General features: G+C 36.4%; 1 long non-coding RNA gene across 1 annotated transcript; it reads left to right on the forward strand.

Moving 5' to 3' along the window:
- The first annotated feature begins 18,002 nt into the window (after positions 1-18,002).
- On the forward strand, positions 18,003-24,492 carry LOC106003959. Its single transcript, XR_001176756.1, has 3 exons — positions 18,003-18,043; positions 18,497-18,647; positions 24,430-24,492. It is a non-coding gene; the product is annotated as an uncharacterized LOC106003959 (long non-coding RNA).
- The last annotated feature ends 1,723 nt before the right edge of the window (positions 24,493-26,215 follow it).

A 26,215-nucleotide genomic window follows, 5' to 3' on the forward strand; every position in this document is an offset into this window, starting at 1 on the left:
TAATACCCATAAATTAATAATTGGAAATTATTATCAAGCAACTAATCAATATTACAAAGACTAACTCCCAAATATGTATATCCTGATATTCAGTTAATGAAAGTTGATGTATATACTATACTTAAATAAAATAAGCTTCTTCATAATTAAGGTAGATAAAATTCGATGCCTCTTTCCTCTTTATTGGGAGTTTCTGATTTTAGTTTTTATTATAGTTTCCTTTCTCCAAGTATCCCACTTTCTACATCATCCTACTGTTCTGGCAGGATTTCTTAGTCTCAAACTTCAGTGTTAGTTTGTGATAGTCTGTGAGTTTGTGATAGTCTGTTATCCATGGGCTAACACCTATTTGCTTCCCAATGCCCTATCCTGACCCCTCCAGCCTGATCAGGCTGCCCTCCTAGGATGCCGTTAGGAGTTGAATTGTGCCCCTCAAAAGATGTGTCGAAGTCTTATCCCAGCATCTCAAAATGTGACCAAATTTCATTTGGAAATAGGGCCCTTGCAGACATAATTACTTAAAAGGAGGTCTAGGAATTCAGCACCAATTTTGGGGAGATGGGCAGAGGGTTTTCCCTACACCCCCAACAACTCCAGATACCAGCTGGGTGTCCTATGATTCAACTTAAACCTGACAGTCTACACAGAGATGGTGCCAGATCCCACAGATTAAGGGCTCAGTCCAACAAGACTGTCCCCTTAACCCCCACTCAGATGCTAATCTCAAGCCCAGGTTATCACCTGTGCTTCTGACTGACCCACTATAAACTATAGGTTCCCCAAACCCTCTCCTTAGGTTCATTTAACTTGCTATAGCAGTTCACAAAACTTAGGGGAACATTTGACTTACTAGATCACCAGTTTATTATAAAAGGATATAATTCAAGGACAGCCAGGTGGAAGACATGTATAGGGCAAGGTAAGGGGAAAGGGAACAGGGAGTGGCATTCCCCCAACCTCTCCAAGAGTGTCATTCTCCCCAAATCTCCACGTGTTCACCAGCTAGGAAGCTCTTTTCTAAACCCAATCCTTTTGGGTTTTGTGGAGATTTCATGACATAGTCATGATTGATTAAGTCATTGGCCATTGACAATAGATTCAAACTCCAGCCTCCCTCCCTTCCTGAGAAGTTGGGGGTTGGGGGCATGCTGAAAATTCCAACAATCTAATCACAAGGTTGGGCCCTTTGACAAGGAGCTTCCATCCTTGGGGGCATCCAAGATTCACCTCATTAAAATAATAAGAGGCAGCTTTCTGTCATCGTAGGAAACCAAGAGTTTTAGGAGCTCTGCCAGAAACTTGTCAAAGACCAAATATATATATATATATATAAATCATAATATCACAGGTCACACTAGAGTAGAATGGGCCTTTAATCCAATAGTACTGGTGTTCTTATAAGAAGAGGAAAATTTGGATTCACAAAGAGAGATACACAGGGGGAATGCCATGCGGTGCCAAAGGTGGAGGTTGGAGAGACTGCATCTGCCAGCCAACGAACACCAAGGATTCACAGTCACCACCAGAAGACAGAAGAGACAGAGAAGGATCCTACTCAGAGTATCAGAACAATGCCCTGCTGATACTTTGATTTTGGACTCTTGGTTTCCAGAACTGTGAGAGAATACATTTCCATGATTTTGCGTTAGCTACTTCTTGGTACTTTCTTACTGCAGCCTGGGGAAACTAATACAGATGTCCCCAAGATTTTTTTGCTCTCATTTTTTTCCCTCCCACCAAAAACCCCCAAAATATCATCCCTTGGGACCTAGGATCTTCAAATTTCAAAAAAATTGAAAATTAGCCAAATGAGAGCACAAGAAGGATAGAAACTAATCTAAATATGATACTCTATCTTGTCTGATAATGCAGTTCATTTTCAACAAATCCTTTTCATGAGAACATTTTCGCATGTGCCCTCTAATTTAAAGAAGCAATTCTGATGTCAGGACGACGCTCAGGCTGATGGAGAGAGCATAGTATTAGAGGCAACAGGAGGGAAATGTCTTAGAGCTAGTACCTGACTACTGTTCTTCTAGCATTGTTCTTATAAATACACATATCCATTTCTAATGCTCTTCCTTGGCCCTAATTATTATTAAATTCCAGGATCAGGGATGAGTGTCCAATGTCTTACATCACAAGGCCTGGATTACATCTTTTTGCACCTCTTCCCCTACACTGTCTTCAATATACACAGAGACAGCCCTGCCTCTTTCTTTCTTCACCTCCTTAACTTCAGCTGCTCTGACTCCTATTCTGTGGGAATGGTCACCACGCAAGGCCAAAGTCTTGACATCATCATAGTTCAGAATCATTTCCAAAATCTGATGTTTTAAAATAACCCCCCCTTTTGAATTCTCCAAACCCCTCATTAAAACAAAAAATATGCTGGTGTTATACTGATTTCAAGCCCTCTATCCACTCCCTAGAATCTAAGATCATCACTCATTTCCCCCTACACTACTACCTTCCCTCCCTTTACAAACTCATGGCCAAGACTTCACAAGGAGGTTAACCTTCTTCCATGATACCTTTGCTCTCTTAGCTTTTAGGCTAGCATCTGCCCTATTTGTGACACTGTTTTCTGACCATGCTTTCAGGCACTTGAGTGTTTCTGGAGAAAGGTGATCTGTCATCTCCTATAATAAACATACGTTTGCCCAACATTCCTTTACATCATGAATTGATTCCTACTAATGCTCCGTTAGGATCCTGAGAAATTTCTAGAATTTTGCTTGAAGCCACAATTTCCCTCTATTAAAGGTTTCTAAAAACTATTCACATCTGACAAAAATACATGCTGATTCACTCCTAGAGTGAAATGGACTCTGTGAGAAAGGATGGACCCTTCTATTTCAATGCCCAGTTGTTTTGGTAACCCCAGAGGTGATGAAATAAAGACAATTATAATGAATATTTCCAAGGAATTGATTTTAAATATCTTCTCTTCCACTCAGAAATTGCTCTTAAAAGTCTCGAAGGACACGAAGGAAAAGACCAAAGGAGATAAAATACTACCACCTATACTTGTTTGGATTCTCTTGCTCCAGTTGTGTCCAGGGTCACTTGGCCATCCGTCTTCCTAGCACTTACCACACCAATGGACACAAGTGAACAACTTAAAAGCTGTATTGCCTGAGCAATTCACATGTGGCTTGGCACACCTCTTACCCAAACCTGCCTGCTTGGTAATTAAAAAAGCTGTGCTTATTTATCTATCTATTTATTTATTTTTACTACAATACTGTTTTACAGAACTGGCAGCCAGAGATAGCACCTGGAATCTTACCTCATTCTCCCTGGGATCCCAGCTTCCACAGCTGTCGCAAATTTTTCTTAGAGGGAAAAACATTGAGTAGTTCTCCCAGTGCTTTTTAAAAACCACTGCATACCATGCCACAAAAAACAGGCAGGCTGGGCGTACTGAGAGTTAGGATGTTGATTAGAAAAGAGAAATCTGATTTTCTTTCTTGTTTCTTTTTCCCTGCATAATGTATTTCAAATGCTTTGGAAAGAGGAAGTAAAAATCATTAGCAAATGTCCATAGCAACAGAACAGAGCTGGTAGATGGGTAGGTGGGTGAAGAATAGAAAATCTGAGAAATAAGTAATTATTAATTCCAGAATAAAATGTATAGTCACTAAAATTAAAAACCCAAAGACTTAGGTAGCATAAAGATTATGAGATAATTTATAAACTGGATGGTAATATATTTAATCAGACATAGAAATAATTTCTTCCAAGAGAAGTAAAGTGGTAGATGTCTCTGTCTCCTTACAGTGCTTAGCTTGGTATGGAATGACTTCCTAAAGTTCCAGTCTAAGCATTTCATGAAGATATTTCATCATTATGAGGCCATGCATGGAAAATTCTAAGTTTGCTAAAGCCATTTTCTAATGCCAATTGTGTATCTTAAGTGTATACATCTTCCACTTTAATTTTTTTATATTTGGGATTTTGGTTTTTTCTTTTTCCAGGTATGCAATTGCAAATTGGTTTGAATATTTATGGAGTGTGTGAATAATAATGGCAGTCACTTATTAGGCATTGACTTATACCAGGCCATCTGTGAAGAACATTACATGCATTGATCATCTAATCCTCCAACAAGTCTATGAGGAAGTTAATTTCCTCTTTATCAGCTAAGGAAACCAAGTTTTAGGCTGAATTTCTAAGGCTATCTACCTAGCAAGTGTTGGGATTTGAATCAACATAACCTATCTCTGGAGCCCATACTTTGAACAATGACATTATCTTGCCTGCACACATGTAGACAGAGAGCCAAAGCAATGAGTTCGGATTCAGTAATGAGCTGTCCGTTTTTTCTACATGTGACCAACCAATTGATTTATTTAGTGTTTTTCTCCAACTGAATCAATGGTATTTTTCACTCAACAGTTTGCTTCTTGTAAACCTACTGGATCTTCCACGAACAGCGGTTTCTCCATCTTTTTTTAAATTTTCCTTCTATTTTTTTTAATGCTCTTATAGAATATTCATGAATTTAACTTTTTAATTCACTTCAGAATACCTTGACACAATATGAGTTCTCAAGAACAACATAAAAGTCGAATGGTTAAACGAACATCGGATTTGGGCTAGAACTTGGAGATGTGGAAAGGAATGCATTTTTCAGTCTCCTAGTTGTGCAAACAAACAATTGTTTTTCTCATACACTTTTATTAGTCTGTTGGTTTGACAATATACTGCTGAGAAAGCAGAATCTGAGAGAAATATTTAGCTTTGAATCATCAATGAAGATCTTTGACTACTACTGGGTTTCCCTCATGCGGGGAGGTCTATCTTTGTGTTAATTTTAAACCTTTACCATCCTGCTGATTCTTCAAAAGGGTCTACAATTTACATGTCTTTTGTGTTTATGTGAATGCTTCTAGAGTACAGTCATCAGCATCCTGAACTTCCTAAATGCCTGTTGCAAGAAATTTTGTGACTCTCCTAACCTCTTAGGTGAAAAAGTTTTCTGAAAGATGGAAAATTCAGCCAAAGCCTAGCTTCCGGGTTTCCTCTCTCACCTCAAACTTGTCTTTCTTTGGAAAGGGTTTTGAGTATCGTTCATCTCATACTGTCAAATAAGGCTTAGATACATGCTACAGAAACTGTATGTGCTTGAGAAGATGGTACTAAACAGTTCTGATATGTACTGACTAAGGAAATTAACATAGAGTTGCCCGATGCTTGACAAAAGAAAATGTGGCGAATACATTCTTACTAAGTATTTACAATCTCTGGAATTTGGATTATGTTTTAGTAGAAGTATTACACAGTTGTATTTGGTGACTTGCTTTTGAAATAGTGTGATTAAAATTTATCTTTAGTCTCCATAGTTTAATCATGATACATCAAGACTAATGCTTTAATTTTTCCACAAACTTAAAGTAATAATCTCCTGGATGCTTGCTATTTTTGGCTGATATAACATTTCCCAATTATCAGTAAAATATTTTCCCCATGTAATTTCATCATCTTTGTCACATATACCCCTATGCTTAGAAAAAGTAATTAGTGGTTAATGAAAACAATTGGCTCATTAAGAAAAGAGAAATTCCCTCCAAGGGAGTTTTAGGAAACATGGAAAAATTTTTAAGTCTATCAAATTCATGTACTTGCCTTAGTTTAGACTTCCTGTACAATACCATTTTGATAATAAAAAGTCCTTATTGCTACAGAGAGGGAAGAGAGTGGGGTTGGGTGGAAAAAAAAAGAATGAAAAGGGATAGCTTTCATACAAAATGTAAAGAAATTTCATAGCAGGAATGGTTGTGTCCCTGTATAACACTGGTTGGAAAATTATATAAGGGGAAGCATACCTTTTTCAAAGAATCTTGACAATATAGTATATATATATATATATATATATATTATGATGTCACAATTAGAATATCATAGTGTCATTATTATGAAAGTAACAAAAACTGGCTACCTTATATTAAAATAATTACATTTTTTCATCTGGCATTGTATTGGCTTGCTATGACTGCCATAACATGGTACCAAACCTGAACGTTTAAACAACAGAAATATATTTTCTCACACGCTGTACACTAGAAGTGCAAGATAAAAGTGTCTGCAAGGTTGGTTTCCTCCAAGGCCTCTCCCCTTGGCCTGTAGAAGGCCACCTTTCCCTGTGCTTCACATGATCATCCTTCTGTGACCTCATCTCCTCTTCTTATAAGGACACCAGTCATATTGGGTTAAGGCCCACATTAAGTCTCATTTAACCTTAATTACCTCTTTGAAGACATTATCCAAATACAGTCACATTCTGAGGCACTGGGGTTTAGGATTCATCATATGAATTTGGGAGACAAAATTCAGCTTATTACAGTACTTAAATATTTATATTAATTTTGTATATAGATTGTTATTTGTCAATCTGTATCATTCATAACTCCTGTATATTTCATGTTCAGTAAATATGATTTTTTGAACTCATAGAAAATCCATTTTATACAAAACAGGTCTTTGATCATAAAGAGAAATATTTATTAGATGATAACATCAGTCATATATTAGATATTTGAAATATTCTCCCAGATATATATTAAATATTTAATTAACTTTTATGTGCTTAAACCAAATGTTCTATTAAAACTCTCAAAAAATAATGCTAGTCAATCATACATATTTCAGTATGTTGGTATTAGGTAGCTTTTATGTCCTATGATAAAATACTTAAATGCCCACTAAATTTCTAAAATGAAATTATAGAAAACTTTCTCCTGAACATGTTGAAAAATTAAGTAGAATATATGATGGACTTTCATGTGGGTCCATATTTGTGTGTATGTGTTTGTGTCTTTGTATGACTATAAAATGGATTTTTAGTTTCTAGTAAAAAAATTATTAACATATTTTAATCTTATTTTTAAATCATTTTTAATGTGCATAAAATATCGATGTTGAATAAGTTATTTTCATATATTAACAATGAAACTTTGACATATAATAGTAAACAGTTTAACAGCATAATTTAGAAAGAAGTAAATTTCCATTACTATTCTTTAAAAATTTGTTGTCTTTTTTCCTCAACATTATAGTCAAATATTTTATTTCATGTTGTATTCAAACAACATAAACTTCAAAAAAACACTTAAAAAGTTTTGTCATGAACTTGCGCAAGTTACAGATTCTGGGGAGATAACCTATTGCTTCCAGCAAATCCTGCAAATTTCTGCACAAATCTTGCTATCCAAAATACCTCTTCTTTTTTGATTAATTTTTATCTCTTCTATAAAAAAGTGTTTATAAAACATTAATGGGCAATTTCACTTCAGTTTCCAGAGAGAGAATTTTGCTGTATCAGATCTTATATTTGCCACAGTACAGAATTCCCTTTCCCAGTACTTCTATTTATTTCCCAGTAGACCTCACCATCTGCTATTGATGCCTGTCTGAAGTAGAAAATTCCCCCTCAGTCAATTCTTGTTCAAATATTACTCTCCAATACTACCACTTTCCCAGGTTACAAATTGCTCCTGTATATTTGTACCCCAAAGTCAAATCTGCAGATAACTATCTTCAAAGGTTATTTAATGACCAAGTGCCTTTTAATCTACTGAACCCAAAGGGAAAAAGGAAGAGTATTAGAAGTTCCAAACCTTAAAGAATAAAACTACTTAAGAATTTACACACCACGTGCAGATATTTCTTAAACAGCCAAAAACATATTTTCCATAAAATCCTTTAGGAGTTTGTGTATTGTTTCTATGCAAATATATGTAATTGGATCTTTCAGAAAATTATGGTGCTATGTTGGATTCTTGATCTCTCATTTCTATTCACTCTCAAATTATATCATACACTTAAAAATCCCCAATGTGGAACATGTTTTATGTTTTTTTTTTTCTCATTTTACCGACATAGGATTTGTCAGGTGACCAATTTTGTAGATGCAGAAAGGGAAACTTGATCCATTTAGAGATCACAAGAAAGGCTATAAAAAGCTTAACTGATGACCTGTGGATATCTGCACAAACAGCGAAAGATATCCACGAAATAAATTAAAAAACTACTTTTTTCAGGTTATGCAGAGAAAAAAGTATGTATCCGGAGATGTATGTTTACAAGCATAGTGTGAGAATTAAAAAAAAAAAAAAAAAGTACATTGTTACTTTTAGATGACAAGAAAAGTTGAACACAGATATCAAGCTCCAACAATTGAAATAACCAATAAATACTATATGAAGGATTAATTTGTTTCATTCCTTTCATTAAAGGAATAGGACGACTATGGCCTGGATGTCTGTGTGCCCCAAAAGTCCTATCTTGAAATTCTACCTTCCCAAGGTGATGATAGTACAAGATGGGGCCTTTGGAGGGTAATTAGGCTCTCATAATCGGGATTAAGACTCTTTGAAAGAGACACAGAGACCTAGCTTATCCCTTCTACTACGTGAAGATAAAGTGAGAAGCAGGCAGTCTGCAACCCAGAATCCAACCATGCTGACGCCCTGAACTGCGAGAAATAAATTTGTTTGTCAAGAGCCCAAACAAATTAGGACAAACACTAACTGCACATGTGTCAGTTATCAGTTGCCACAATAATACTTAATGACAATTTTATTTTAAAAATAATCCATGCTGCTGTTGATGTGTTTGAGGTTAACTGAGAGTTTATTAGCTCCCTTGATCTCAGCTGAGTTTGCTCACCTCTTAGGGGATCCACTGCCTATTGACTTATATAATATGACCTCAACTCAGGGCTTGGGGTAGCTGAAGTCTACTCCATATTTTCATCATCCCTTAGGCTAGCCAGTATATTATCTTATGATACAGCAGAATCCAAGAGAAGCAGAAGCACACAAGGGCTTTGGGGCCTAGGCTCAGAGCTAGCGTACATTTACTTATGCCTCTTTCTATTGCCCAGAACAGCTGGTGTGGCCTTGCCCAGAGTCTTAGTGTAAAGGCACTAAAAAGTTACATTGCAAAACATGTTAGCACAGAGGAACTTGTGCTATTTTTCAATCTACCAAAAGGTGAAAGGAATTTTGAGGAGTTTCTGAAAACACTCTAGGTTAAATGATCTCTTAGAATTTCATCTATAACAGAACTGGAAACTTAAAACCATGTGAACATAGAATTTCTAAAAGATGGTGCAAACCATGGTTATATAGCAGACTATGTTGCAGAAATAATCATTTGCCTCCTAATAGCTGTTCTTTCCTTTTTTTTTTTTTATTCTTAGAAACAAAACCATAGGCAAATTTTTTCAGGGAGAGGATTACCTTACCTAAAAGAAATTCACACCAAGAAACATAGTGAGATTTTTGAAAACTAAAAAAAAAAAAAAGAGCATCTTGAAAGAACCAAGAGAGAGAAGACACTATCTATAGGGGAAAAAATAATTAGAACTACTGCAAATTTCCCATGAGAACCCAGGGAGACCAGAAGAAAGTGGCACATTTTTTTAATTATCAAAAGAAAAGAACTGAGGCTCAGAATCCTATATTTTTAAAAAAAATCCTTTAGGAATGAAATCAAGACATTCTTAAATGAAGGAAAAAAAATATAATTTGTCATGAGCAAACATTCCCTTAAAAAATGGCATAAATAATTCCTGTTAACAAAGAAAACCATTAAAAAAGTACTCTTGGAACATTAAGAAGAAAAAAAGAACACAATGAGCAAAAATATGGTTAAATAAAATTGGCTTCCTTCTCTTACATTCTCAAAATTGTGTTTGAAGATCGAAACAAAAATTAAAACAAGGCAAAGTTGTCCATTCTTACAAATCATTCAATATATTGCTAGATATCCTAGACAGTGCAATAAGACAAGAAAATGAAAGAAGAAAAGTATACATATCAGAAAAGAAGAAAAAAAACTGCACCTATTTACACATGGCATGACTGGCTATGTGGAAATTCCCAACAAATGTTGAAAAAACTAGAACTAATAAATGAATTTAGCACTTATAATATAAACCTACAAAAATCATTTGCATTTATTCTAAAAATACAACAAATAACATGAACATTAAAATTAAAAATATAATACCATTTACAACCACTCAAAGAAAAAAAAGAAATCCAACAAAACATGTATAGGGATTCGTACACTGAGAATAACACAAGGCTTATAAGATAAATTAAAGAAGTTCTGCATAAATGGAACAACACACCATTTTCATACAATGGAAGATTCAATATAATAAAGATGCTAATTCTTCCCAAATTAACATATAAGTTTAATTGTATTAACACAGTTAAATTGTGTTCCAGTAAGATTTTCTTGTAGATACAGACAAGATTAACCTAAAAAATATATGGAAAAACAAGGGAACTGGAGTAGATAAAACTATTTTGAAAAAAAAAAAGTAAACTGAAAGTATTAACTCTACCTTATTTCAAAACAAAGTTTATATAAACAGTAATCAAGACTGTGTGGTCAAGAAACAGATACATATATCAATGAGGCAAAGCAGAAAATCCAGAAATAGATCCATTCAAGACCACCAAACTGATTTTTGACAAAGGTAACAGAATCAATAGTTTTTGATGAATGGTACTAAAGCAACTGGACATCCTTAGGTAAAAAAAAAATAAATTAAAAAAACAAGCAAAAAACTTTGAGCTTAATCAAGTACCTTATACAAAAACCAGCCCAAAATAGATTTTAGACTTAAATGTAAGATATAATACTATAAAACTTTTAGGAAAAAAATTAGGAGAAAATTTGGGGGGAATCTAGGACTAGACAAAGGATTCTTATACTTGACACCAAAATCAGAATCCATTAAAGGAAAAATTGACAAATTTGACTTCATCAGTAACAGAAACATTTATTTTGTGAAAAACTGTTAAGAAGGGGCACCTGGGTGGCTCAGTAGGTTAAGCATCTGTCTTCAACTCAGGTCTTAATCCTGGGGTCCTGGGATTGAGCCCCAAATTGGGCTTCCTGCTCAGCCAGGAGTCTGCTTCTTCCATTCCCTCTGACCCTCCCCCTGCTCTTGCTCATGCTCTTGTCCTCTTTCTCTCTCCCTCAAATGAATAATTTAAAAATCTTAAAAAAAAAACTGTTAAGAAGATAAAAATATAAGTTACAGAGTGGGAAAAAATATCTGCAAATCATAGATGGGACAAAAGACTGGTGTATAGAATACATATAGATCTCTCAAGTTCAGCAGTACAAAAAACTAAAAACAATGCAATTAGAATCTGGACAAAAGACATGATAGGCATTTCTCTGAAGGTATGTAGATGACAGGTAAGCACATGAAAATATGCTTAACATTGTCAACCATCAAATAAATGAAAAATTGGGGTACCTGGGTGGTTTAGTGGGTTAAGCCTCTGCCTTCGGCTCAGGTCATGATCTCAGCATCCTGGAATCGAGCCCTGCATCAGGCTCTCTGCTCAGTGGGGAGCCTGCTTCCCTCTCTCTCTGCCTGCCTCTCTGCCTACTTGTGATCTCTCTGTCAAATAAATAAATAAAATCTTAATAAATAAATAAATAAATGAAAAATTAAAACTAAAATGAGATATCACCACACGTCTATCAGAACGGCTAAAATATAAAATAGTAATTACACCAAATGCTGGTGAAGATACAAAGAAACTAGATTACTTATACATAGCTGGTAGAAATGTAAAATGGTACATCCTGCCTGGGAGTTTTCTGTGTTTTTTTTCTCTTATCATTTGTTGTTAAAAACTAAACTGTACAATTACTGTACAACTCAGCAATTTCACTCCTGGGCATATATCCCAGAGAAATGAAGAATTATGCTCCCTACAACCCTATACACAAATGTTTATAGGAGCGTTATTCATAATAACCAAGAACTGGAAACAGCTCATATGTTCTTCAGTGAGTAAACAGTCAAGCAAATGGTGGTATGTTCATAAGGTAGAATAGTGCTCAGTAATACAAAGTAACAAATTATTGACACATGCAACAACCTGGATAAATCTCCAGTGACAGGCTGGGGAAAAAACATATATCAATTCAGAAAGGTTACATAATGTATGGTTCCATTTTGAAAATATCACTGAAAAGAAATTTTTTTTTTTTAAAAAGAACAGATTAGTGGTTACCAGGGTTTAAAGAGGGGATAATAGAAGACAGGAAGTGAGTGTGGCCATAAAGAGCAACATAAAAGGTCGTTGTGTCAACAGAAATGTTCTGTATCTTGACTGTACCAATGTCAACATCCTGATGTGATGTGGTATAACTTTGCAAGGTGTTACTATTGGTGGAACCTGGATAAAAGATACACAGGAGATCTTTTTTAAAACTACCTGTGAATTTAAAGAGTTAAAAAAATAGAAGATGTCTTTCATATTGAAAACTTAATATCCAGTGTTAGAAGTCTTCTAATGGGGTGCCTGGGTGGTTCAGTCAGTTAAGTGTCTGCCTTCGGCTCAGGTCATGATCCCAGGATTCTGGGATCAGGCCCCACATTGGCTCCCTGCTCAGTGGGGCTTCTGCTTTCCCTCTCCCTCTTCCTCTGCTTGTGTGTTCTCTCTCACTTGCTCTCTCTCTCTCAAATAAATAAATAAAATCTTTAAAAAAAAAATAGTCTAGGGGCGCCTGGGTGGCTCAGTGGGTTAAAGACTCTGCCTTTAGCTCAGGTCCTGGGATCAAGCCCCAGATCAGGCCCTCTGCTCAGCAGGAAGCCTGCTTCTTTCTCTCTCTTTGCCTGCTTCTCTGTCTGCCAAATAAAAAATTAAATCTTAAAAAAAAATTTTTTTTTTAAATCGTCCAATGACAAGTCAGTCCAAGAAAAAAGTATAAACAAATTAGGCCAGCCAAACATTCAAAAGAAAGAAAGGAAGAAGGAAGGAAGAAAGAAAGAAAGAAAGAAAGAAAGAAAGAGAGAAAGAAGTCATAAAGATAACATCATAAAAAGTAGAATCCAAGGCATAAATCTAAATGGAACATAATGGTAACGTTTCAATGACAAAGATTTTAGTATAGTCTTAAATACAAATGTACATATCAAGATCTGATAGATAAAAAGTGGCAATCCCCAAATTATATCTAAGCAACACTAATTCTAAGCGACTGACACAAAAGAGGATATATATTCAGTGTTCAAGGGAATTTGGACAACTCTATTGTATTGTTCTTTTCAAAAATGACTCCTCATATTAGAACACTAGACTTTGTAAAATCCCTCTTTAACATAGTCCAGCATTTTTTACTTCAAATTCTCTTTCAGTGAGTACTGCAAGCTCAAGTTCAGCTGTCCAAGACTGACCTATTGAGGGCTAATCACTTGAAGAAGGGCTTGGCCCAGAATGGTCAAGGAATTCCAAGTCTTCGAATCCAGCTTTCTATGGCCATCATGCTGGGGAGAGGTAGAAGCTTAAAATCAAGAACAAAGATAAAACTCCTGCTGATGACTTGCCTTTTCCATGGCTGCAAACAAAAGGTTAGAATTTCATGATCTGATCAAGCCAGGAAAAGGGCTGGACCCACTCCACACTCAAACACGGAGCTGGCAGGAAAGGATCCAGCTAAGGTTCCTCCATATCCTACTTCACACCCCGGTTCCTGATCAGTCCAGCGCAGAGCACAGCTTCCTAATCAAATAAGGTCTGCTCTGATTCTAATACATTTCTGAGGTTGACCCAGAATGCAATGGGTAATGGGCGTGTAAACGCTGCTGCTCTGTCTCCGGTGACAAACTCAGATGGACTTACAGACAAGTTCTTTAACATTTTCAAGAAAAAAACAAAAGCAAAAATAAAACTTAATCCTTATGTGTATAAACTCTTCTGTAGAATAAAAAAATGATGTAAATCTTAATTCATTTTTTTAAAGTCGAACTTTCCTGGTTTCTTTCATCATCCCCCAATGGTCCTCCTTCTCCAATCTGACAAGTCAGTCAGCAAACTCCTAAATTTCATTCTCATGAATCTTGCTTATTCCCTAACTCTTCTTCCCTAAGAAACCTTCCTGATCTCCAAGACAGGCTTTTGTTTTTTCCTCTCCATGTGATATTCTCCTGTTTTTACCCAGCACTCTTTCAACTGATAATTCAAGGCTCTTCTCAGACCTAGTCTCTTCTAAACATAACAAATGTTGGTTTAATAAATGAATGTGTAAATGCATGAAGCAACTTACTTAATGTCCTCCAAGACTTCATAGCTTCCAAATCTATCTAATACATCAAAAAATTAGATCAACATATAAAGAAGTTGAATTCAGGGAAAATGACAATATTAACCAAAAGAAGGTACAAAAACAATATACATTTGAAATATAAGTACCTCCTAAGAGGTTATCTTAAAGCTATCAGTAAGTGCTAAGAGTCAGATTTTGTAACTCAGAGGCCAGTTTCCTGGTTCCCAGTTTAGCCACTTGGAGGCCAAAGAATACTTTGTCTTTTGTCTGGTTGGAATTTATTTTTATTTGTCTGTGCAAAGCGATAAAATATCTGATCTCTGAGTCACTTAAACTCCTTCAGGAAAGAGTTAACCCAGATAAAATCCTTTAGAGAAAGAGATTTCAATACAATTTTCAAACAATCTTTTTACTTAATAATCAAAAAGGATTTTTAAAGACCTAATCCAAATCCCATCCACTCTTAAACTGTCATTCTAACACAATTATCAGTGGAAAGTGGTGCAAGAAGGTTGACTTTGGAAGGGCTTTAATTCTTGGGGCAATCAGCCATCAAAGTTTCCTGCTCCACGAATGATACAATCAGAACCTCCTATACCAGACAAAGCTTGCTATGTTTCCTAAGCTTGGGGGCAAATCATTTAGATCTTTCAGCCCACAGAAAATAATTTATCAATTTTCACCTCCCACTCAACAAAGAGAAATGCCATAAAATCCTTGTGCCCAGAGCTTGCCTTGAGTGGTTCCAAAGTCACCCTGAGTCTGATGAGGACATAATCTGTCTGGTGTGTCTCAACTAAGCCATTCCTTTTGCAAACATATCCCCAACCACTTCGGAATTGCAGTCCACCATGATAGCAGGATTTGGGGTATTCTTTTTGTGGTATTTGCTCTCTCAAAAGTTATAGGTGGGATGTATATAGTCTATGATCAACATAGTTTCAGAAACCATAACAGAACAGCAGGGTTTATTTTATGACCTAGAAGTTATTAATTAGGCATAATATAAATATGTAGTATACGAAAAATAAGTAAAACCAATAAAAGCCGTACTTTAGAGACTTACACATGAAATGTAATAATTTTCAATAAAAAACAAGCAGATTCAGCAAAATGTCTTGAGGAGAAATACTTTAATGATTTTTTTTTAAAGATTCTATTTATTTATTTGACAGAGAGAGATCACAAGTAGGCAGAGAGGCAGGCAGAGAGATAGAGGAGGAAGCAGGCTCCCCGCTGAGCAGAGAGCCCGACGTGGGACTTGATCCCAGCACCCTGAGATCATGACCCGAGCCGAAGGCAGTGGCTCAACGCACTGAGCCACCCAGGCGCCACTACTTTAATGATCTTATACTCAAAATTATACATCATGACTTTTTCCATCCCTACAAATAAGTTATAGATGTAGACATGAAAGAGACCTCTAGATATACCCTCTGAAAGGGCTTTGCTGACAAACATGAATACTAAAACTGACTCCATACATAACAAGTTTCTCAAAAGTAACAGGTCACTCTAGCCAAATTGGGCTGGTGTTATATTGAGGTATTCTAGGTTTTCTTTCCATAGAAATTTATTTTCAGGGCACCTGGGTGGCTTAGTCAGTTAAGTGTCTGACTCTTGATTTCAGCTCCCGTCCTGCGCTCGGGGTCATGAGATCAAACCCCATGTAGGGCTCCATGCTCATGGAGCCTGGTTGTCCTCTCTTTGCCCCTCCCCTCACTCATACTCTCTCTCAATGTCTCAAATAAATAAATAAAATCCTTAAAAAAAAAAAAGAAAATTGTTTTCTTTTCATGAAAATTTACATGTTGGGCGCCTGGGTGGCTCAGTGGGTTAAGCCGCTGCCTTCGGCTCAGGTCATGATCTCAGGGTCCTGGGATCGAGTCCTGCATCGGGCTTTCTGCTCAGCGGGGAGCCTGCTTCCTCCTCTCTCTCTGCCTTCCTCTCTGCCTACTTGTGATCTCTCTCTGTCGAATAAATAAATAAAATCTTTAAAAAAAAAAAAAGAAAGAAAAGAAAATTTACATGTTAACTTGGAAATGCAGCAAAATATTTCAATCTAATAAAGTATTCCTTTCTTGGAAGTTTCATTACTACTTTAAAAAATAATTTACTCTTTTAAAGCAAAACTTTAAAATTTGGTTGCCCTCAATTTGAAAGACTGTCATTTTAAATGCAGGTCTTCTTCAGAGGAAAGATTGTTTTGCTTTTGTTCACCTTAGGTCTTCATGTTTTTGATTATTTCAATAGACTACAACTTATTTACTTTTAAAACATCCTCATTCCTATCAGTTGTACATTCAAGCTGACATTTAAAGAGGAAACCTGGAACTATGGGGCTGGCTACATATTAGCCATTGCTTAAGCACACACAAAATAATTATTGTAAGTCTAATAATCTTCAGTTTTAGTAATTAGACACACATTTAAAGTACTTAAAGTGAAGAGTTGTGCATGTTCTCCTAAGTAACGAAATGCACGGAGGCCTAATATGGGCTCCAAAGTAAATTAGGAACATGAACTTTACACTTCCAGCCCCCTCTGAATGCAGCTAGAAACTGAGAGGTAGAGAGTTGTGTGATCTATATCACACATATATCTGTATATCTATATCTGTATAATGTATTACTACATGCATTATAAATGTGTGTGTATATGTATCTATTTATATATCATAGATAAATCTATTTATCTGTCTATGGAGAGAATTTCCAGTTATCAATTGCTCCATGGCAAACTACATGAAAGCTTTCATGGCATAAAACAACACCTATTTTATTGTGCATATGATTTTGTGGGTCCGGAAGTAGAATAGTGTACTGCAAGAATGACTCATTTCTGATCCCAGATGACGAGGGTCTCAGGTAGGGAGGAACAAGTGACCGAATTGGCTGTGTCAAAGAAAATGGCACCAGATGGGCAAGGGAAACCTTATTCAGGATTATTGCAATGGGAAAGAGAAACTAAACTTAACTCCACTGAAACAAAAGGTGGGAGCGATTTTGAATGAGGACGTGAGCTGAAAGTACTGGAGAACATTAGAGGGGAGGTTGGTCAATGTGATAAGGTCGTTTGTATTTGCTATGTTAGGCAATTGCCCTCCCCAAAGAGACTGGAAGATAGGGGCTCGATCATTCTTGGTGTGTCCATTTTAAAAGGATGGTTCCCTGGTCCTTGAGAAAGACATTCCTGGATGGTTCTACACTGCAAGAGGCTGGGAGATTTACATCTCAAGGGGCAGACAATGAATTTACGACTGCAAGTTTTCTGAAGTCATTGCTCTAAAGAAAGGAAGGTCAAGGGCATGAGTATATTCAGGAAGAAACCTATCTGAGTTCAGTCAAGCTGAGGAACATTGAGCCCATTCTGGCCAGTTGTCAGAATTGGGGCAAAGCCTATGTCTAAGGCCTTGATTCTAGATGTCGACAGATTTCCTTAGTTCTCCAGATCCTGCCCACTGGCCCTGGAATGTCCAAGATGCCTTCTTTACTTACATCTGTTTCCTGGTGTGGGATGCCTGGGTCAGTGGAGATGTTTGGGTTTTTCTCTTTCTACAGTGTCTCCATATAGTAGCTTCAGCCTCCTTATAACATAGGGGTCTCTGGGTGGGCATATGTCTTACATGGCAATTAGCTTTCCCAGAGCAAGTGTTCTAAGAAGCACAGACAAAAATTGTAATACTTCCTCAGACCTAGGATCTGAATTTCCAGAATGTCACTTCTACCACATTTTATTGTTCCACACACGAAGTTAGCCCAGAGTCAAGGGGAGAGGAATTATGATGAAGTTCTAGAACCTAGGTGAGGTTTGGTGGGCGGAGGTCCAGAGCTGATGACCAAGAAAGAATTCTTGAGACATCTTTGGTGCATAATGGTGGTTTATTAAAGTACGGGGACAGGACCCATGGGCAGGAAGAACTGCTGCTCAGGACTGTGAGGGATGGCAGGTTATGTACCCTGCGGTTGGGGGAAGGTGAGGGGAAGGGAGGTTTCAACGGAGCTCTCATGCTAAAGAGGACCTACAAGGTTCCGGGATATCCTAGGCCTGCCTGAGGCCTTGCTCTTGAGGCTTGATCAATGTTGTCTTTAGGCCAGCCATTAACATCAAGATAGTTGGGAGATTTTTGGTGGGATGTCTCAATCCTGCTATCAAGCGTCTTTGTTAGTGAGATTTAGGTTCAGAAGAGATTTAACTATATTTACATTCCCTTCTAATTCAGCCTCCTTTAGTTTTGTTTATGGTGGGGAAGGTGACATTAGGGTTTGAGGAACTCTGTTATTTGCCTCTGGAAATTTGTGCTATTGATAAGGTCAGGGGTGCCTGAGGAATGCTACACATATTACTGAGGGGGAGGGGATGGAGAGGGGGTGCAAGGTACCAGCTTTTGCTTTGTCTTCAGCCAGCCTCCTGCTCCCTCATCAAATTATATTCCATCTCTCAATGGAAGGAACAGCCAAGAACCTACAGCCATGTTTAATCTGCCACCACTATGTATATGGAGCTACACTGCCATACTTGCAGAGTTAGTCAAATGTTGTAGGTTACAGGATGTAAGTACATTACCTGAATTTTCTGTAGAATCATAAAATCACGTTAAAAAACATAACTGAAAATGAACTATACTTCAGAAGTGACATATGCAACAAGTGTCGCATGGGCAACTGATTGACCTGAATCCTAGTGCAACGTTTGTGACAATTAGCTGTCTGACCTTAAGTAAATCAGTTAATCTCGAAGGCTCCTTGGTAGTCTAAAATTCTGTTATTCCAATTAACAGTATTGCCTTGATTTGTATTGTTAAGCATGCACTGAGAACACATATAAAAGACCCAGTAACCACCCTCATTAATTCACCATTAAACCTTTGATCACAGTAATTTAAGTACTTTGAAAACCTAGGAAGAAAAACAATACATCAAGGATAGATGTGGCCATTGTAAATAGCAATAGAAAATACATTTCTTCTTAATGAATCTGGTCCAGATTAGTTTCATCTGTACCAGTACGCTCTTCTGTGTGGTGGGGAGGTTTCTGTTTGGCTTTGACTTTATCAGACTCCCAGGTAGAGCATTCTCACCTTTGCAGAAGTAGGAGTCATCTCATTGATTGTCTTGAGTAAAAGGAAATGGCTCATGCATCTTTTCTACATTATAACAAATGTCCTTTTGCATTATAATTGAATGGTGATTGTTGTGTTCAATCAATGGGAAAGGTTAAAGGAGCTCCTCTGCCAGCATTTTTAATGGAGAAGTCGATTAAGATTCAGTTTAATCATTCTGGCTGCCTCAGAATTAAAGCAACAAAGACCATCAATGGCACTATAATTACTAGTCTTTCTGTAAGTTTACACTGCTATTTATGCAGTTATAAATTTTATTATAATGTACAATGCATCTAGGTTAACTTGCTTTATTTGCAATGTAAAATATTTGCTTTAATTGTATGAAGAGAAAAAATTGTTCTGATAAAGTACGTAAAATTCAGTCCAATCATTTTTTTAAAAGCCTGAGAGTCTAAGTGAATCAGTATGATACTCTGTGTTAAATAGTTTAAAGTCATGGCCTTAACCTTGGGACACTTGAGACATATTTCAGTTTATTGAACATGGAGACTAACATCTCTCCCAGGTGACTGTAAAGGGTCAAATGTATTATTCTAATCCCTGTTCCAAACAGAGAAAAGGTCATTATACAGTACCTACTGCATGTTGTAAAGAATGAAAAATTCACACTGGGGGCGTGGGTGCAAATCTATTTTAGACTTGGCCTTTAAAATGTTTTTTAAATTGAATGATTAAGTGGTGATGAACCAGAAAAAATACCTTGAAATTGATCCCATTTATTAATTAGTTTGCACATGTAAAGGTCTTTCTATAAATAGTCAGAAGACTAGAGAAAATTGTTCTTCTTGAATGGAGGAATGACTTTCAAATTAACCTTTTTTTCACTATAGAAATAATGCTTATAAATGCACTTATTACCGTCCAATACTTTGACCCATTCAATATACATATAGGAGCCTACGGAGGAGTGCCTTAAAATTTTATAGTTGACTCACAGTTAACAAGCCAGCTGTGGGGAACAGCACCGGGAAGAGAAATTAATTAAAGGAATATATAGAATGTGCATTCTTGTCTTAAAAATATAAGCTTCGCCGTGATTTTTGTGAAAGTCAACTAAAGACCCCAGAGAGCAAAAGAGAAGAAAATCAGTGAAGAGAGGAAGAAAATTGTTTATCTTTTTATTTATATTGGAATAAGATGTCCACTGAAAGAGGATGCACAAAAAGGAAAATAAGCTATCAATCTTTAAGAAAGAAAATCCTGGGGTGCCTGGGTGGCTCAGTGGGTTAATTCTCTGTGTTTGGCTCAGGTCCTGATCTCAGGGTCCTGGGACTGAGCCCTGCATCAGGCTCTCTGCTCAAAAGGGAGCCTGCTTCCCCCTCTTTTTCTCTCTGCCTGCCTCTCTGCCTACTTGTGCTCACTGTCTGTCAAATAAATAAATAAAATCTTTAAAGAAAGAAAGAAAGAAAGAAAAAGAAAATCCTACTTTTCCCGTTATTCTGATCATCTAGAACTTCCTTCTGACAAAAAGAAAAGGAAAGAAAAAGAAAGTGTTAAGTTTACTGTAGAAAGAAGAATCTTATTCTCAACACCTTCATTTTAACACATTATAGTTGAAAACACTGAAAACCTGTGAAAGGCACCATCTTTCAAAGTTAAGCAGTCTCACTAGTAGAGATGTAGGTCTGGGACCCATGTGTCTGTCCTTTTAGCTTCTCTACATCATCATACTTGTTGGTGTTAAGCAACATTCTAGGGTCCATGATTGATTTTTATATGTGACAAATTCTAAATCCATTTATATTTTGACTTATCTTATTATCTAACTGATCATTAGTTCTCTCAGAAGAGAAATAATTTCTGCCTTTTATTTCTTAGCAGGAAAGGAAAGGAAAGCAACTAGTATTTTTGGTGGAACTTTTATTTGCCCATGAATATGTGAGACATTTTAGATACACCAGAATTTTAATCTTTTTAATAGCCCTAGCTAGTAGGTATGATTGGCTCAATTTTTAATATAGAAACAGATTCAGAGGAGTAAAAAACTTGCCCAAATTTATGAATTCTATAGTTGCAAGGTCATGGTTTTTCTGAGTTAAAACCCATGTTGTTTCCATGACAACTTGGTGCGTCCTTGGCAACAGTGGTTGCAACGCCTTCAAGTTTAGACAATAAAGTATTCATACTACACCTTTGATTGCCAGAGAAATCCATACCAATTGATTTTTTTAAAATTATGCATGCATTTTTATAAGTTTTTTCCTCTCATTGGTGAACATACAATGCATTTCAATTTCACTAATAAAGTGCTGTGTTTTTTTCTGTTGAAATTATGAAAATTGGATTTCATTGTAAAGTGTATTAAGGAAGATAGATAATTAGAGTCATGGAAAAGCTCTTATAATAACAGATTCTTTGGAAGAATATAAACATTTTTCTATTACATATAAATAATTTACTTCCAATACCTAAATGACATTACAAATGACCCAAATTTCTAATGTAATGCTCTAAGAATTGTACACGATATATTATAAATAATCTTGAGTAGAAGTAGATTTGGTTAATTGTGTTAAAATTGAGTCTATTAACACAAACCTCATGAAAACTAAAAACATCCAAAAATGGACACATTTCACTCATAAAAACAAAAACAATGTACCATTTAGCCTGCGCTAATTCAGGTTCTCATAGTATACACAAAATTCAGAATCTATGTTTTAAATTTGCAGAACAGGCCTAATACATGATTAGAAGTTAATCCATTTACTTGTCCTTAAATAAAATGTAACCTTATTTAATAGTGACAATTTAATGCACGCTGTCTCTAATTAAGGCATTCTAGTGTATAAATACAGAATTAAATCTAATAAAAATTTAAAAGTACTCCTTCTTATGTATAGTATTTTTAATAAGGTCTATTTATAGTAGAATTTCAATAAGAATATATTGGGGCACCTGGGTGGCTCAGGGGGTTAAAGTCTCTGCCTTTGGCTCCGGTCATGATCCCAGGGCCCTGGAATCGAGCCCCACATTGGGCTCTCTGCTCAAGTGGGAAACCTGCTTTCCCCTCTCTCTCTCTGCCTGCCTCTTTGCCTACTCGTGGTCTTTGTCAGATAGATAACTAAAATCTTTAAAAAAAAAAAAAAAGAATATATTTCCTGTGATCATTTACGATCAACCGATATTTTCATCAGTTTGGGATTTAAATAGTACAGAGCCATAAAGACTCTTCAGTCCTAGTGTGGGTCTTAACAAGTTCTGTAATTTCTTGCTCATAGAAGATTATCATTCCATAACAATAACAGTAACAATCCAAGATGTGTAGTAATACCAGCTGAACGCAGAGCACCTCATGGCCAACTCAGGGTATGCATTTCTTAAAAACAATTAAGATTGGAGTCCCTGGGTGCCTCGGTGGATTAGGCCTCTGCCTTTGGCTCAGGTCATGATCTCAGGGTCCTGGGATTGAGCCCCACATCAGTCTCTCTGCTCAGCAGGGAGCCTGCTTCCCACTGCCCTCTCTGCCTATCAAATAAATAAATTTGAAAAAAAAGAGAGAGAGAGAGAGAGAGAATTAAGATCAATAGATATTTGAAGCAACCAGCTGGATTGTGGATGGCACAAATTGTCTCTCAAGTTGTTCAGGATATTGATAAAAACATTTACAAAATACCTGGTCTTCACTTGGTTTTGTCCACTCTATCTGCAGGTTGGACCTTCTCCTGAAGACAAAAGAATAACAAGTTTTAAGGAGTGACAAAGCCAGATGTGTGTTTAGAAAGATCACTCTAGTGGCATTACAAAGAGTTGATTGAAGGGAGTTACCTAAGTCAGAGAGATAATTTGTGAGGTTATCATGAGGGCAAAGTGGGAGAGTTAGAAAGCAGCAGAAATGGAAAAGCCAGAAGGTAGGGGTGGGAGGTATATGGAGAACTGAATGAAGCTGGCTAACCAGCCCAAAATTAGATAATGGGGTTTAGGAAGAAGTGTGAGATGCTAAGTGTTCTAACTTAGACAAATAAGTGGATGACTGGGCTTACTACACTACTTTTCTTTTTATTCCTAACATCCTTTTTCTCTTTATTTCTTATACTCCTAATATCATTCCTAATATTCCTTGTTCTGTGTTTGAACAAATTCTCCATTTAAAATGCCGAAACAGCCATTATCTTTTACTGTTGAGATTAGAAAAATTGTAGCTAAGTCAGTGAGAAATAATTATCTGGTAAAGCTTATCTTCTAGGATTATCCAATGGACTGCTTATGCTTTGACCTTTAACTTCAAATTCAATCTACCAAACTCTAGTGCTAGCCATGCTGGAGTGTTTAGGGTTATGTATCCTGATGTTGTAACATATTTGAAATGGATCAACAATAAAATGAACTGATAGACAATTATAGAAATTAGGACATGGATATAGGAGTGCTTACTGTATAATTCTTTTAACTCTGTGGTTGAAAATATTCATAATATTTTATTGGGAAAAAGTCATTCTCCAGGCTTCCACCTTCCCAGCTCTGTTTCTAGCTCAATCTATTTTCTAGGAATTGATAAACTTCTACCCAAACTCAAGGGTGAGCCTGTGACCTTGGCTAAGTGAATGCTGATACTTGATCAACCTGATCAGAGTTACTGGTTTCTGAGTAATCACGTGATCTACTACAAACCAGTTGGAGTCCTTTCCAAACATGTTTCTTCTGGAGATGGTAGGGAAGAGTCTGTACCCTTTACAGAAAAGGTGGAGAGTCATGAACCGAACATCAGCAATCCCGGTATTTTGTGGAGAAGCATGAGAGGGTGAATCCAATGCTAAGAAAAACTGTGAGAAAAAAAAAAATGTGTGTCGTGAACTGCTAAATTTGTAGTCATTTGCTACACAGCAAGAGCGAAACAGATTTTGAACACGCTACATGCTAGGTACTATGTAAAAAGTGTTAGTCCATTATCTCACGTAAGCTTTATAACTATTTTTTATCTTATGTCCTAATAGAACAACTATTTTCAAGTGATAAATCTGATAAAACAGAGATTTAAAGAAATGTAATTATAATATCAACTTAGTAATATGCGGTGAAGCCCTGATTTCAACTCAGAATAGCCAGGTCCTGAAGCCTACGGACCTCTCTGCCTCAGAGTATCTTCCCCAGGTCCTTTCCTAATTAATGAATCAGCTCGTACTCTCTCAGAACAGGCCTAGAAATATTGCAAAAGCCCACAGATTGTGTTTGCATCACACTCAATCCCTTCCCCCAAAATCTTTTACCAGATCACGTCACCACATTCCCTTGATGTTCTCTGACGGCGCCAACCTGCCTGTGGAGGAAAGGCCACACTAGCTGGTATTCTGTTCAAGGCTTTTTGTAATTTGACGACCTTGGTTTAGCCAAAGGAAGTTTCAAGGTGATACTGAATGTTTGCTCTACTTACCTGATTGGCAAAAACAAATATATAAAGGAAAGTTGCTTCAAAGCATTGCTTCTTCAGGCTCAGTGGATGCAGCTGAGCTGTGGCTGCTCTGTTCATTGCAAGAATAAGATTGAGTAATACATCTAAATGCTAACTGGCTTGTAAGTACTAAGGAGATGAGTGTGCCAGAATGGAAATCATATGGGCCGGGAATTCCCCTTCTGTTGACCACAGAAGGTATCGGCATAATCTATCAAGAACAGAATGTGTGCCATCCTTCGTTCATTAGCATTTAAAGAGGATGTTTGGCATCAGACAACAAATACAATACTTGCAGGATCTTGGCAGCAGGATATTTTGTCAGTTAATGGCAATCCACAGCTTTTTAAGAAAAAGACTAATGCCCAACGTTATGTTGAAATTGTGGCTTCATTTTCACTAACTAAAACAAAATGAAATAAGAGTAAAACCCTGACTCTTCCAAATACCACACTTCTACCATGGCAATCAAATAGTAAGGAAAAAAAAAAAAAAAAAAAAGAAGATCCTTTCAACAGCAGGAGAAAATATGCTTCAAAAACTCTTGAGAGCAGTCAAATCACAATAACTTACAAAATGACCCAAACAGGCTAAACTCATAGTAGAAGCCCACAACGTCATAGCAGTAGTATTGTGTGGTTGGCAGACAGTCTGCAGAGAAGCATGGAAGCATTGGATTGTAATATACAACTCAATTGTATTTTAACCTTTATCTGATTTGTTAAACCTAATGTTTGCATTTGCACATATCAGGAACTCAATAATATTTTTATGAGTATATTTATACATAGACTTATACATACACACACACACACATAGGTATATACAAACATACATACATAGGTATATATTTGACTTTGTTCAATATTGCCACCTTCAAAATTGACATAATTTGAAAATAAATATTAGCTTTTAAAATATGATAGCTTAATAATGCAGCTAAAAATGAAATTTAAAATAACATCATGATTTTTTTCCTTAACATGGACGTAAATATAATTAGAAACCATATAAAAATGTGTGTTTAATTATAGTCAGGTTAACATGTATATGTGTAAAAAGATCTTGCTCCTTCTTGAAGCTCACATAGACTGATGGGAGTCAAAATGACAGACTTTCCTAGAAAATAATTCTGTCGTGATTAGTACTTATGTTTTTCAATCCACTAATTCTCCTTCTAATGCGCAATCAGAAAAATGTACAAAGATGTCAATTTAAACGTAAGTATCTCCTGTCAATGTTCTTTACAATAATCATTTGATACAATATCAGTATTCCAAAAATGGAGAATAATGAACTCCTTGTTAAATCCATATGGTACATTATTATTCAGCTATTAATATGTCTACAAAGAGATATTTATTCTGTTACTAAAATAATTATGATTATTTATTCATATATTTATTTGACTAACTTTATAAAAAACTTCATAAAAGTCTATTAGGTACCAGACACTAGGCTCAGTACCTGTATCAATAATACTTCAGGGATGCCTGGGTGGCTCAGTCGGTTAAGTGTCTGCCTTTGGCTCTGGTCATGATCTCAGGGTCCTAGGATCAAGTCCCACATGGGGCTCCCCGCTCAGCAGGGAGTCTGCTTCTCCCTCC

This window comes from Mustela putorius, unplaced genomic scaffold, assembly GCF_011764305.1.
Source record: "Mustela putorius furo isolate JIRA1106 unplaced genomic scaffold, ASM1176430v1.1 tig00000480_pilon_pilon_pilon, whole genome shotgun sequence".
Classification (NCBI taxonomy): domain Eukaryota; kingdom Metazoa; phylum Chordata; class Mammalia; order Carnivora; family Mustelidae; genus Mustela; species Mustela putorius.